Raw genomic sequence first — 13578 nt, forward strand, 5'->3', positions numbered from 1 at the left:
GCAAGATGAAGCACCTAGATACAATCTAAAGCTCCAAAGCTCCCAAAAAAAAAAAAAAAAAACTCTTCCTATCTCCATCCATATGTGCTCCCCCTTTTTGTGATGAATTGCCAAAGGGCAATCAAGACTCATCATCAAAAGGAGGTGGTGGAGGTGTTCGCCTAATGCTCGCCAAATCTGTACACAGGGCCTGAAGCTCTGTAAGCACATCCTCTAAAAGTTGACAATGATCTACTTGAACGGCCATGACAGTGTCCAACATACAACGAATATTATAATCATCTGAAATAGAAGGTGGAGGATCAACAGCGGCCATCGAATCAACATACTTCTCAGCTGTGGGATCACCTAAAGAAGGAGGAGGAGTAGGTGCACCAATAGAAGACTCTACTCTAGGGCGTTTAGAGTTAGCTCTCATCTGAGCAGCTCTCTGCCGAAGGAAGATGGCACCTATGGGAGTTATAATGTATATGGGTTCAGAAGCAGGAAATCCTCTAATCCTAGATGTAACAAAATCCGATGAATAAAAATAGGGAAGAAAAGACCATATGAAGTAGAACTACTCCTATGAACCTCAACCAAGGATCAAATAAAAAGAGTAGCAAAACTCCACATCTCTCAATAGGAATGGTGTGCAAGTGAGAGATAGGCCTGATGGAATGACAAGAAATCCGGAAAAACAAGTAAGGAATCTCGGTCAACTCATGAGAGGTAATCCGAGGACCAGTACTCCATTGAATGGAAGTATGATGTGAAATTTTAAAATACTCGCAAGTGTACGAACCATTCCAAAGTGTAGTTTGACAAGAACAAGATCGAACCCACAGGGACTTGAATGAACGTAAGAAAATTAATTAAACCTTAACCAAAATAATCCTAATCTAGTTTAATAAAAATTGGTTTTTTTGAGATTAAATAAACTAAGTAAATAATAAAATTAAGCAAATGGTTAAACTAAGCAAAAGATATATAGCAATAAAAAAGATGTAAACAAACAAGAGAAAGGAATTAAGGTTTTGGAATCGGTCTTGTAAGTCATATTAGCATATATTTATGATCATTAATTTTTCCTAACCACTACATGATAATCTAGAAATCAATCTTGCTACCATGGAAAATATTGTCATTAAAACTTCTATTTAAATATCTAAAGCATGTTCTTCGTCACTTCTTAATGTAAGCAAAATCAAACACCTCACATATAAATCACATGAAAAAAACTTAATCAAGAAAGAACAAGTTGTCTCATGAAAGGATGCCAAAAAGAATTTATACAACACTTTTTATTCAGTTATATCAATATCTGAATTACACAATCTTCAAGATCAAATAAGGACTTTACTAGGATGTAATATAGGGTAAAAGTAAAGGGAATGAAATAAAAATGGGCGAAGGTAAATATAAGAAGTGTTTTCAAGATTATCGGAATGTCAACTTTTTTTGGAATTTCCATTCAACTATTTTTTTTTTCACCTCTTCTTCTTCAAATCAGTACTCCTTCCTTCCATTTCACTACTCAAAATTTGATAAGAACCCTTTTTTTTTTCTTCTTTTTGAAACTTTTCCTTTTTTTTTTTTTTTTTTTTTCCTTTTAATTCTTTTTTTTCTTCTTCTTTGAAATCTTGCACAAACCACCACATTGAAACAAACAGATCAAATTTCATCTTAAAACACTATGGATAAGGACTTTAAGAAAGAAAGACTAATTAAAAGGCTCAATGAGGTGACTAGCGATAATGTATCAAAAAAAGAAAAACACATATATGACACAAAGTAGACAAAAATGGCCTAATCTCATCTCTCAAAGACTAGTATAGTTCATTCAACATCAATGATTTCAAAAGATTCAAGTGTGGCATAAAATCAAAATTTTTTTTTTCTTGGCCAAAAGAAAGAACAATGAGACTACAACAAGCGAAATCTGTCATGCACTTCCAGATGAACTTTAAGATTAGAAAAAAAATAAATAACCCTCCAAAAATAATGATTGGCTCAAAACTCACAAGAGTTACAGTCTCCACATTGTTATCTTCAAGATTTTCTAATCACTTTTATCCTTCAACAACAAGTTTTGTCTAAGTGGCTACATGCATGTGCAATGAATTGAGCATGAAAGTAATGAAATTCTTTAAGCAAGAGTAGTATAACAAACTCAAAACATAAACCTTAAGCTAGACAAAAGAAATTTTTTTTTTTTTTTTAACACAACAAAACAAAACAAAAAGATAGAAATCTATATGCATCCCCCCCAAACCTAAACCTAACATTGTCCTCAATGTTAAAAATGATACTCTCAAATATATGTCTTGAATTAAAAGAGAGCAAAATATTAATATGCAACATGAGAACCAAGTAAAAACAAGTAAGGTATGGAGAAGGAGGAGATGTACTTTGTTCAAGCTGATTGTTATAAATTTCAATTTCTGTCAAATATCAGCTAGAACAAAAGAAAATAAAACTAAACAAGAAAATAAGCACAAAGTCTAATCTATAAGTAGAAAATAAACAAGAGAAAAAGAAAGAAAGAAAAAAAATTGCAAACCTGAAAAACACAATTGGGATCAATCCTGATAAACACAATTGTTTGCATCATTGTGAATTTCCTCTAACTCATTGATTTGGAGTTTCCTTTCAGCACCTGCTTTGTCAAGATCAAAATTTAACTTAATAGCCCAATAGCTTTATGCTCTAACTCAACAGGGAGGTGACAAGCCTTACCATACACAATTCGATGGGGGACATTCCAATAGGAGTCTTAAATGTTGTATGGTATGCCCACAATGCATCATTGAGTCTTAATGATCAATCTTTTAGAGTAGGTTTAACTGTTTTCTCCAATATTATCTTGATTTCCCTATTAGATATCTCTATTTGACCACTTGTTTGTGGGTGATAAGGTGTTGCAACCTTATGAGTGATGCCATATTTCTTCATTAGTTGCTCAAAAAATTTATTGCAAAAGTGCTTTCCTCCATCACTAATAATGGCATGTGGTGTACCAAACCATGCAAACACATTCTCTCTCAAAAACTTGACTACAACCTTGTGATCATTAGTTCTACATGCAATGGCCTCAACCCATTTAGAAACATAGTCAACAACAAGGATGTATAAGTTACCAAAAGAATTAGGAAAAGGACCCATGAAATCAATACCCTAAACATTAAATACCTCAACAATCAAAATAGGGTTCAATGGCATCATATTTCTTTTTCCAATACTCCTTAACTTTTGGCATCTCTCACAAGCTGAACAATATGCATGGGAATCACAAAAACTGGAAGGCCAATAAAATCCACATTGCAAAATCTTAGTAGCAGTCTTTCTTGAACTAAAGTGGCCTTCACAAGCATGATCATGACAGAAGGACATAACATTTTGTTGGTTACTCTCAGATATGCATCTCCTAATTATTTGATCAGAACAGTACTTAAACAAGTAGGGATCATCCTAAAAGAAATACTTAACCTCAGCCAGAAATTTAGACTTATCTTGTTTAGTCCAATGCGAAGGAATTTGATTAGTGACAAGATAGTTTGCAATATCAACATACCAAGGTCTCTGGAATACATGCAACAACTATTAATCAGGGAAAGATTCAAGAATAGGTAAATTGTCATCAGTGTGCTCAACGATTAATCTAGATAAATGGTCAACTACTACATTTTCGGTTCCCTTCTTATCTCAAATCTCAAGATCAAATTCTTGTAACAATAAAATCCATCGGATAAGTCGAGCTTTAGCATCTTTTTTGGAGAAAAGATACTTCAGTGCAGCATGACCCGAATAAATTAAGACCTTAGACCCCAACAAATAGGACCTAAATTTATCCAAGGCAAAAACAATTGCTAGCAACTCCTTTTTCATTGTAGAGTAGTTCATTTGAGCTTCATTTAGAGTCTTACTAGCATAATAAATCACATGGGGAACCTTTCCAACCCACTGTCCTAAAACTGCACCACTTGCATAATCGGAGGCATCAAACATAATCTCAAAAGGCACTTTCCAATCTGGTGGTTAAATGATAGGTGCAGAAGTCAACTCAGTTTTTAGTCTTTTAAATGCGTGGAGACACTCATCATCAAACACAAATGGGGCATCTTTGGCAAGTAAGTTGCATAAGGGCCTTGAGATTTTACTAAAATCCTTGATGAACCTTCGATAAAATCCTGCATGACCCAAAAATGATCTAATTTCCTTAACAGATCGAGAAGGTGGAAGGTTAGAAATCAAATCTATTTTGGTCTTATCAACGTTAATACCATTTTCTGATATGGTATGCCCATGAACAATTCCCTTTCTCACTATAAAATGACATTTCTCCCAATTAAGAACAAGATTCTTCTCTTTACACTGCACTATCACTAAGGATAGGTGGTACAAACATTCTTCAAAAGTGGACCCAAATACTGAAAAGTCATCCATAAGTACCTTCGAAAATTGTCCCACCATATCAGAAAAAATACTAATCATGCACCTCTGAAATGTACCAGGAGCATTACATAAACCAAATGGCATGCGACGGTAGACAAATGTCCTAAAGGGGCAGGTGAAGGTAGTCTTTTCTTGATCTTCTAGTGCAATGGGAATTTGATTATATCCAGAATATCCTTCAAAAAAACAATAATAAGCATGACCAGCTAACCTTTCCAATATTTGGTCTATAAAAGGAAGAGGAAAATGATCTTTTCTTGTCATGGCATTTAACTTACGGTAATCAATGCGTACTCTCCGTCCTGTTTGCACAAGAGTTAGGACTAACTAATCATCCTTATTCTTAACAACTATTATGCCAGATTTCTTTGGTACAACTTGAACTGGACTCACCCAATTACTATCAAAAATTGGGTAAATAATACCCACATCCAAAAGCTTCAAACCTTTAGCTCTCACTACCTCTTGCGTAATAGGGTTTAGACATCTCTGTGGTTCACGTGAAGTTTTAGCATTCTCTTCTAAGTGAATTCTATGCATAACCATAGATGGACTAATACCTTTGATATCAGCAATTGACCAACCTATAGCTTCCTTATGCTCTTGAAGTACACTTATCAATTGGCGTTCCCTAAGGTCATCCAAATCTGAAGCTACAATGACAGGTAAGGTCTTAGAAGAACCTAAAAAGGCATACTTAAGTGTGTCAGGTAATGGTTTCAACTCCAACTTTGGTGGTTACACAGCAGATGGGGGTTAGGATGAAGAAAGTGGAAGAGGGATCACTTTTGGTTGCCAACTATCAGTACTTAAGAAAGGAACAGAATCTAACAATGCATTGACCTCTTCAATTGAGTGTTCAATATCAAAATTGCAACCAAAAAGATTTAAGCAAGCCTCTAGAGGATCCTCATAACTCCATTGTAGGAAAGTATCATGGACTAGACTCTCAATCATGTCAACCTCACAGATATCCTCATTGTCTAGCACTTGTTTACTTATGTGGAAGATATTAAGCTCAACAGTCATATTTCCAAAACAAATCTTCATTACACCACTTCGACAATTGATCAAAGCATTGGATGCGGCTAAGAAAGGGTGACCCAAAATGACATGAATTTGTGTACTGGCATTTAGAATAGGCTCAGTGTCTAACACAACAAAATCAACAGGAAAATAGAATGCATCCACCTTAATCAGCACATCCTCAACAATACCTCTAGGGATTTTCATAGACCTATTAGCTAATTGAAGTGTCATAGTTGATAGTTTTAACTCCCCTAAACCTAGCTGTAAATATACTGAATATGGCAATAAGTTCACACTTGCCCCCAAATCTAGCAAAGCTCGCTCAATGAGATGATCCCGAATCTTGCATGAAATTGTAAGGAATCCCGGGTTCTTACATTTCACTGGATATTTATTTTGAATGATTGAACTGACTTGCTCTGTCAAAAATGCCTTTTGAGGGACATTTGTTTTTCTCTTCATTGTCATAAGATCTTTTAGAAACTTGGCATAAGTAGGAACTTGCTGAATTGCATCAAGAAATGGAATTTTTATTTGCACTTTCTTAAACACCTCTAAAATGTCTCCAAATTGTGCACTTTTCTGAGGACTGATTAACCTATGAGGAAATGGAGCTTTAGAAGCAAACCTCTTATCAAGTGGGGAACTAAGATCCTGAATTGGAGTGGCGGGTTGGTTGTCCTTCTTTTCTCCATAATCATCATGTGAACTATGACTTCCTTTTTCCTTTTACACAATATTTTCATCATCCTCCACTTTTGGTATTTTCACTTAATTATCAACTTGCTTACCAGACCTAAGGGTAGTAATAGACTGAACATGTTCTTGTCCATGAGTAGAACTAAAAGAACCATTGATGGCATACTGTCATTTTGGATAGGTTGACTAGGAAACTTTCCTTTTTCCCTCTCTCCAACTTGGGTTGCTTACTAGCCAACTTGATTTTCCAACTTTGAAATAGATTGAGTATTCAAATGGGTGGAACTTTTCATCTCTTGGATGGCTTGGCCAGTTGATTGCATGAAAGTTTTGAGAGACTCCTCCAAAGATGGTTGTTGTCTTGGTGGTGCTACAAATTGAGGTGTTGATTGAGGAATGGGAGGATATGCTTGAGTAGGTGGACGAAATTGACTTTGTTGATGCACTTGTTGTCCACCTACATTTGTGGGAGGCTGATTTTGCCTCCATGAGAAATTAGGATGGTTCCTCTAATTTGGATTGTATGCTTCTAAAAATGGACTAGCAAATGGTTTTTCATTATTGTTTAGTGCATTTACTTGCTCAGTATAAAAATCAGGGTACCCAGCTATGGAAGGACACATTTGTGTTGTATGCATAGGACTTGCACAAATAGAAAATGTTTCACTTTGAACTTGATTGACAGAATTCATCCCTTTACCTAAAGCTAAAGCCTCAACCTTACGAGTGAGATTGTCCAACCTAGCTTTTATGTCTAAATCTTCGCTGACTTCATACAATCCTCATTTCTTAATTACAGGGGTAGATCTCTCTTTATGGTTGGAAAAATCCCATTGTTGTGAACTTTCAGAAAAATTCTCAAGAAATTTGTATGCCTCATCATCTACAAGACTAAAAAATACACCATCATTCATAGACTCAATCATGTTATGATTTATTTGAGTCAAACCATTATAAAAATATTGTACTAGTCTCCATGTTTCAAAACCACGATGAGGACACTTTAAGATCAAGTCCTTAAATCTCTCCCAACTCTCATAAAATTTCTCTTGTTCACTTGATAAAAATTTGCAATTTCTCTCCTCAAAGCATTAGTCTTGGCCATTGGGAAATATTTAGAGAGGTATTTTGTGACCAATGGTTCCCATGAAGTGATAGATCCAGGTGACAAAGAATTAAGCCATGCTTTTGCCTTATCCTTCAAGGAAAAAAAGGAATAAACGCAAGCGAATTGAGTCATCAGTGAAATTCTAGAACTTACAAGTAGCATAAATCTCAAGAAAATCTCTCACATGCATATAAGGATCTTCTCTATCCAATCCATGAAAAGTAGGAAGAAGATGGATTATCTGTGGTTTCAACTCAAAATGTGCAACAGTGGTTGCTGGCAATACTATGCAAGATGAAGGGTTGGTGGTTATGGGTGAGAACAACTCCCTAAGAGTCTTTGAATCATCTCCTATTTCTCCCATTGTGGATGAATAATCAAAAACTAACGAGATGATTTTCTTTATCACGTATCCAAGTTCTCATACACCAAGCACAAAGAAATAATTTTTTTTTAATTAAAAAAAAATTAACTACAACTAGTAGGGGGAAAAATTCAATTAAGACCTAATTTATTTTTCCTAACCAAGTCCCCGGCAACGGCGCCAAAAACTTGATGTGAAGTTTTAAAGTACTCGCAAGTGTACGAACCGTACCGAAGTATAGTTTGACAAGAACGAGATCGAACCCATAGGGACTTGAATGAACATAGGAAAATTAATTAAACCTTAACCAAATTAATCCTAATCTAGTTTAATAAAAATTGGTTTTTCTGAGATTAAATAAACTAAGCAAATAATAAAATTAAGAAAATGGTTAAACTGAGCAAAAGATATAAAGCAATAAAAAGATGTAAACAATCAAGAGAAATGAATTAAGGTTCTGGAATCTACCTTATAAGTCATATCAACATATATTTATGATCATTAATTTTTCTCAACTACTACATGATAATCTAGAAATCAATCTTGCTACCATGGAAAATATTGTCATTAAAATTTCTATTTAAATATCTAAAGCATGTTCTTCTTCACTTCTTACGTATAAAATCAAATCATCAATTGTATCTGTAGCCAAACAAATCACAAGATATATCCAATTTTAAAAATCAAATCATAAATTGTATCCATTGACAAACAAATCACAAGCGATATCCAATTTTATAATCAAGAATTAATAAACCAAGCATTCAATTAATTAAGATAAATCCTAAATCATGAGAAAAATATGATTGAACTCATATCTAAGAATCTCATCTTAGTCAATTAATATGAAGCAAGAACAATTTAAATCATTAAAGAACAACTATTGTGGGAAAAATTCAATCACATAAATATTACTGATCATCTTTAACAAGGTTTCATCCTTAACCCTAATTATAAATTTAGCTACTCATAGTAATTGAGATAAAACATAAAAATAAAATACTAAACATGTAGTTAAACAAATAAAATAGAGAAAGAAATAGTCACAGTAAAAGAGAAAAGCCATAAAAGAAACTCTGTGCTACTGCCTGCGCTCCAATCCTAGCCGCCACTCTTACTTTTCTGTTTGCTCCTATTTATATCACACAAAGACACGCACACTTCAAAGGGAAGCCGCCTGACTCTATGAAAATTCCCAATACAAGTGAAACTAGGATTGTAAGCCACATGCTACACCTCAAGTTGTGCCCAGCCAAAACCAAAGACTAGCCCAAGAGTGTTTGTGTTTCAATAAGAAATAGAGAGGCCCACCAACAATTAACAAATGTTCATTTAAACCTCAAGCCCATGTATCTCTTACACGTGAATAAGCTCCCTACCAATTATTTCTTTTATTTGCTCCTTCATGTATCTCCAGGTCCTTCCTGTTCATGTTGGCTTTGAATCAATAGGCCTGGACCTCCTTTCTTTAATTTTCTTTCTACTTGCTTAGCTCGTGTTGCTTTTTTTTTCTTTACTTCATGCCGTCCAGGTCCTTCAGGTTGGGTTAGCAACTGACCTAGCTCCACTTAGCATGTAAAGCCTTTATCACCTATTCAACAAAGATCATTTATAATCAGTAGCAAGATAGCTTAAAAGTATGGCAAAAAAAATGCAAATATGAGAGTATTTATTATATATGTTTCATGCACATCAAAGTACCAGTGAGATATGATATAATGTCATCTAGAGGAGAGGTCTCACCATAAGGGTATATAGGCTGCTGGACGTTAGGCACCCTAAGAGCAGAGGCCACTACTGAAGGAGTAATGACATACTTTTCGCCCCGTATCCAACTCTTCACAAATTGAGTGTTGGAATCATTGGAGTGGATAGAAAGGTTCAAGTAGAACTCTCTAATCAAGGTAGCCAGAGGAGGATGATCTATATCCAACAAAGGTAACCAGACCCTACGCTTAAAGGTCCTCCTAATATCTAGATCTAACTCATCTAACACAACTTTTCTCTCAACCCACACAAACCTAAGGATGTTCAGCTTCTCATAGGTCTCTTGGTTTTTCTCATTTCGAAACCTCTCACTATCAAAAGTTGGAGTAGAGGTGGAGGTGGATGTCCTATAGGCTCTAGTTTTCCTAACCATGATGCTAAGGGTTGGAAAGGATAAGCAAAAAAGAAATCAAAGAAAACCCAAGGGCAAACTGCATCAGACAAGGTTAGAGCAAAAAAAAAAAAAAAAAGAACAATCTAAATCATGCATGAATAGTATAAACACATGATGCATGCTCTAATGCATTGAGATCAATTCAATTATACTTTAAAAACACAGAATTGGTTTGAACATAGAGTTTTAGAACAAAAACCCAAACTTTGAAAAACCCTATTTCAAAAATCCCAACAAATTGATCAATTTATCATTACACAAGTTAGATAATAGTATATAATTGCATAATTAATCAATTACACAAGCCAATTTCATCAAATTAATCTCAATTGAATAAAATCCCCAAATTCATTGAGTTACAAGCCCTAGAATTTCAAATTCTTCCCAATTCACCAAATTGATCATAATAAACCATGAGAAACATGTTTACATCATCCAATAACAAAAACCCATTGATCAATTTTGAAAGAAATCATCTCAAACATCAAAAACTCCAAAAATTATTAGGTCCGAAAATTTCCCTAAAATGCATGAAAAATGAGATTAAACTGACAAAGAAAGGGTAAAATGGTCTTACCGACGCTAGAAGACAAAATCCTTGAGAAAGAATTGAGGAAAAACGACAAAAATTTGACTCTAGATCTGGATCGATCGAAGAGAGAGAGAGAATAGCTTTTTGAAAACTTTTGAAGTAGTGAAGAACATGTGAAAAGCTTATGTTTTAAAAACTCACTGACCAATTTTTGATTGGTCGAAAAATAGGTTCGATCAATCGAAAAACATATTTGATCGATCTAGCATCAATCAAGCCAGGCATATTCAAATTAAGTTTTTAATTGCAATTTCGATCGATTGAGTAACAGGTTCGATTGATCGAAAATCTGGAAAAATCAAAATTAAAAAAAAAAAAAAAAAAAAGAGCATTTTAATGCAGAAACTCTTTAAAGCACAATGTTTTATGAATAAAATGTATGAGTATGAGATGAAAAGTTTTTCAAAACCCCTTGAATTTAACCCAGATCTTCCAAAAACATAATTTTTAATCAATTTGTCCTCAAATCTCAAACACATTTTGCATTAAAATAAATGAACTTTTAATCTTGGATGGCAACAACAAGATCACACATAATATAATGTACTAAGTTTAACAAAGAGTAACTTGTGTAGTGTGTGAAACTAGTAAGAGCTTGAGATACATGTGAGGTGATAAGTAAATAGTGATCAATCACAATTTCTACAAAATTCATCACATAAGTTTGAAAGAGAGAATAACCTAAAGAGTTACATCATATAACTCTCACATTTCTTAGAATAAAAGTTTGCAATCATGTAAATTTCTTAATTTGCCTTATAATGTACATACCAATTTGATTTGATTTGAAACTTATTAAAATAGCCAAGATAATATATACACCGATTTTATTTGATTGTTAAGTAATTATAATCCAATAATGTACACACCAATTTTAGTATTTAATCCGAGGCTACATCTTATGTTCTTTTTGTGCATATGCTACACTTTCTCGAGTACAAAATCTTATGATATGCACTAAGGTGTTCATGATTGGCTACTAAACAGTGGTGAGATGGTTATTTATGCATTTCTCATTAAGTTCAAGTCCAACATTGAAAGGCATGTGACTTCAAGATTAAGATCAAGTGATCAAAAACTATAAACAACTCCCATGCAACATGCACTACAAAGTTTAAACTAGTAAAGTGCAATGAAATAAGCTCATTCAAGCTAAACAAAGTACATAAACATGTTATGTAAAGATAATATGGCCAACCTTGATTTCAAATCCAAGAAAAATAATGCAAAACACATTTTTCTTTTCTTTTCCTTTTTTTTTTTTTTTTTAATTTTGAAAATAATAACAAAAAAAATTTAGTATGAAATGCATGAATGTTATGCAATGCAAATCCTAGAAACAAAGAAAACAAAAAACAAAAAAGAAGAATGGTCACAAAGAATAGAGAGATGAAGCACAATGACCATGTCAGAAAGACTCAATTAGATTGAGCCTTTTGCATCCAAAACTTTTTAGATGCAATTTTTGCATTGGAGTTATATGCATATTAGAATGCTGAGCAACTCCAGGATTGGAATAAAGGTTCAAAACCTTTACCAATTCACCAATAGTACCATGAGATCTTGCACTTGGGACACAAGTACTTTTAGCTTATTTGCTTGCTTAGCAGCTTGCAATTTGAAACAATTTGGAAGAATGTGCCCAGACTTTCCACAAAAATAACAAACCCATGCAGGTCTATCATCCAACTTATTCTTAGGAAGGGTGGACTTTTTAGGGTTAGACTCTTTAAGATTAACCCTAATCTTCCTAGGAGGTGTAACTTCTATAGGTTTGACATTCTCACTCACGGGGGGCTCAGAAGAAAAAACAAAGTTTGTGGAATGATTCTTAGGCACAGAGATGCTATCTTCAAAACCTAAACCAGTTTTGTCTAAGGGGGACTTCTAAATACTCAGAATGTGTTCAAGTTTAGAACTAACAGACCTATTTGTTTGTTCTCTAGCAACAGATAATTCAAGTTCCAAAATTTTCACTTTATCAAGCAATAGCATGTTCTTAGTCTTCACCTTATCAAGAAATTCATTAGCATCAAACAATTTCAAGAGCAAATTTTTCTTATTAAGTTCAAGAGGAGCAATTTCTGTAAGCCTAAATCAACATTCATAGCATCTTTTGCAACAACCTTGCAAAGCTTATTATAGGCTTCTTGCAAATCAACATTCTCAAAGAGTTCCTCATTAGAAGAGTTCTCATCAACCACAAAACTTTTATCAACTACAGCAATAGCTGTGAAAGAAATGAAGTTTTCATCCTCATCACTACCAGACTTATGGTCAGAAACTTTATTATCACTAAGGGTTACAATCATAACTTTACCCTTTGATCTCAAGAATGTTGGATATTCTGATTTCTGACCACACCTTTGACAACCAAAACATTGTTGACCCATAGAATTATTAGAGGTTTGACCTACTTTCTCTTTAGGTTTTCTAGTATTGTTCACTTTAGTGAGATCATTCCTCTTAAAATTTCTAGGTTCAGCATTGTTTTTACCTCTTGCCCTTCTGTTGTTGTTCCTAAAAAAAATTCTAAAGTTCTTGGCAAGATATGCAATCTCTATAGTAAAGAGTTCATCATCAAATCAATTCACATCAACATCATCAACTGACTTAAGAGCCATTGATTTGGATTTGTTTGTCTTGGGTAGGTCTAACTCATAAGACTGGAAAGATCCTGTAGGTTCATCAACAGGGATGAAGTCCACATCCTTGCTTTCAGTTCATAACTATTACACTCGCAACCCAGGAAAAAAAAAAAAGAAAAAAAAAAGGCAACGCTTAGGAATGGGGAAAAAAAAAAAAAAAAAAAAAAGGAAGAGGCAACGTGCCCACTGCCCAGGAAAGCACCCAAAAAAAAAAAAGAAAAAAAAAAGAAGGAAAAAAGAAAATAAGAAAAGAAAAAGGAACTGGACGAATTGTCCATGTGCAAGTGCACATGGGCATTTTTGTCCATTAAGCAACCTCATTTTCTCCCTTTAGTTTTCTCTCCATTTTGGGGAGAAAAATTTTTGGTGGGCCTGGGGAGAAAACACTCGGGCTCCACCATTTATTTTCCTTCCTCCTCATCCAACCAAACACACTTCAAAAAAGTTTTTCTTCCCATTTTCTCTTCAAAGTTTTCCATCAACCCTATTTCACCTCCTAACAAACACACCCTAAATGACCCTATAATGTTGATGATGAACCAA

The 13578-nt window shown here is 34.2% G+C and overlaps 1 non-coding gene and 1 pseudogene across 1 annotated transcript; one reads left to right on the top strand and one right to left on the bottom strand.

Annotated features, from left to right (window-relative positions):
* Positions 1–2561: 2561 nt before the first annotated feature.
* Positions 2562–7634, bottom strand: LOC136069570 (uncharacterized; annotated as a pseudogene).
* LOC112016572 (small nucleolar RNA R71) lies at positions 7147–7254 on the top strand. The gene has a single exon (XR_002883335.1). It is a non-coding gene; the product is annotated as a small nucleolar RNA R71 (small nucleolar RNA).
* Positions 7635–13578: the final 5944 nt, after the last annotated feature.

This window comes from Quercus suber, unplaced genomic scaffold (assembly GCF_002906115.3).
Source record: "Quercus suber isolate HL8 unplaced genomic scaffold, Cork oak 2.0 scaffold_177, whole genome shotgun sequence".
NCBI lineage: Eukaryota > Viridiplantae > Streptophyta > Magnoliopsida > Fagales > Fagaceae > Quercus > Quercus suber.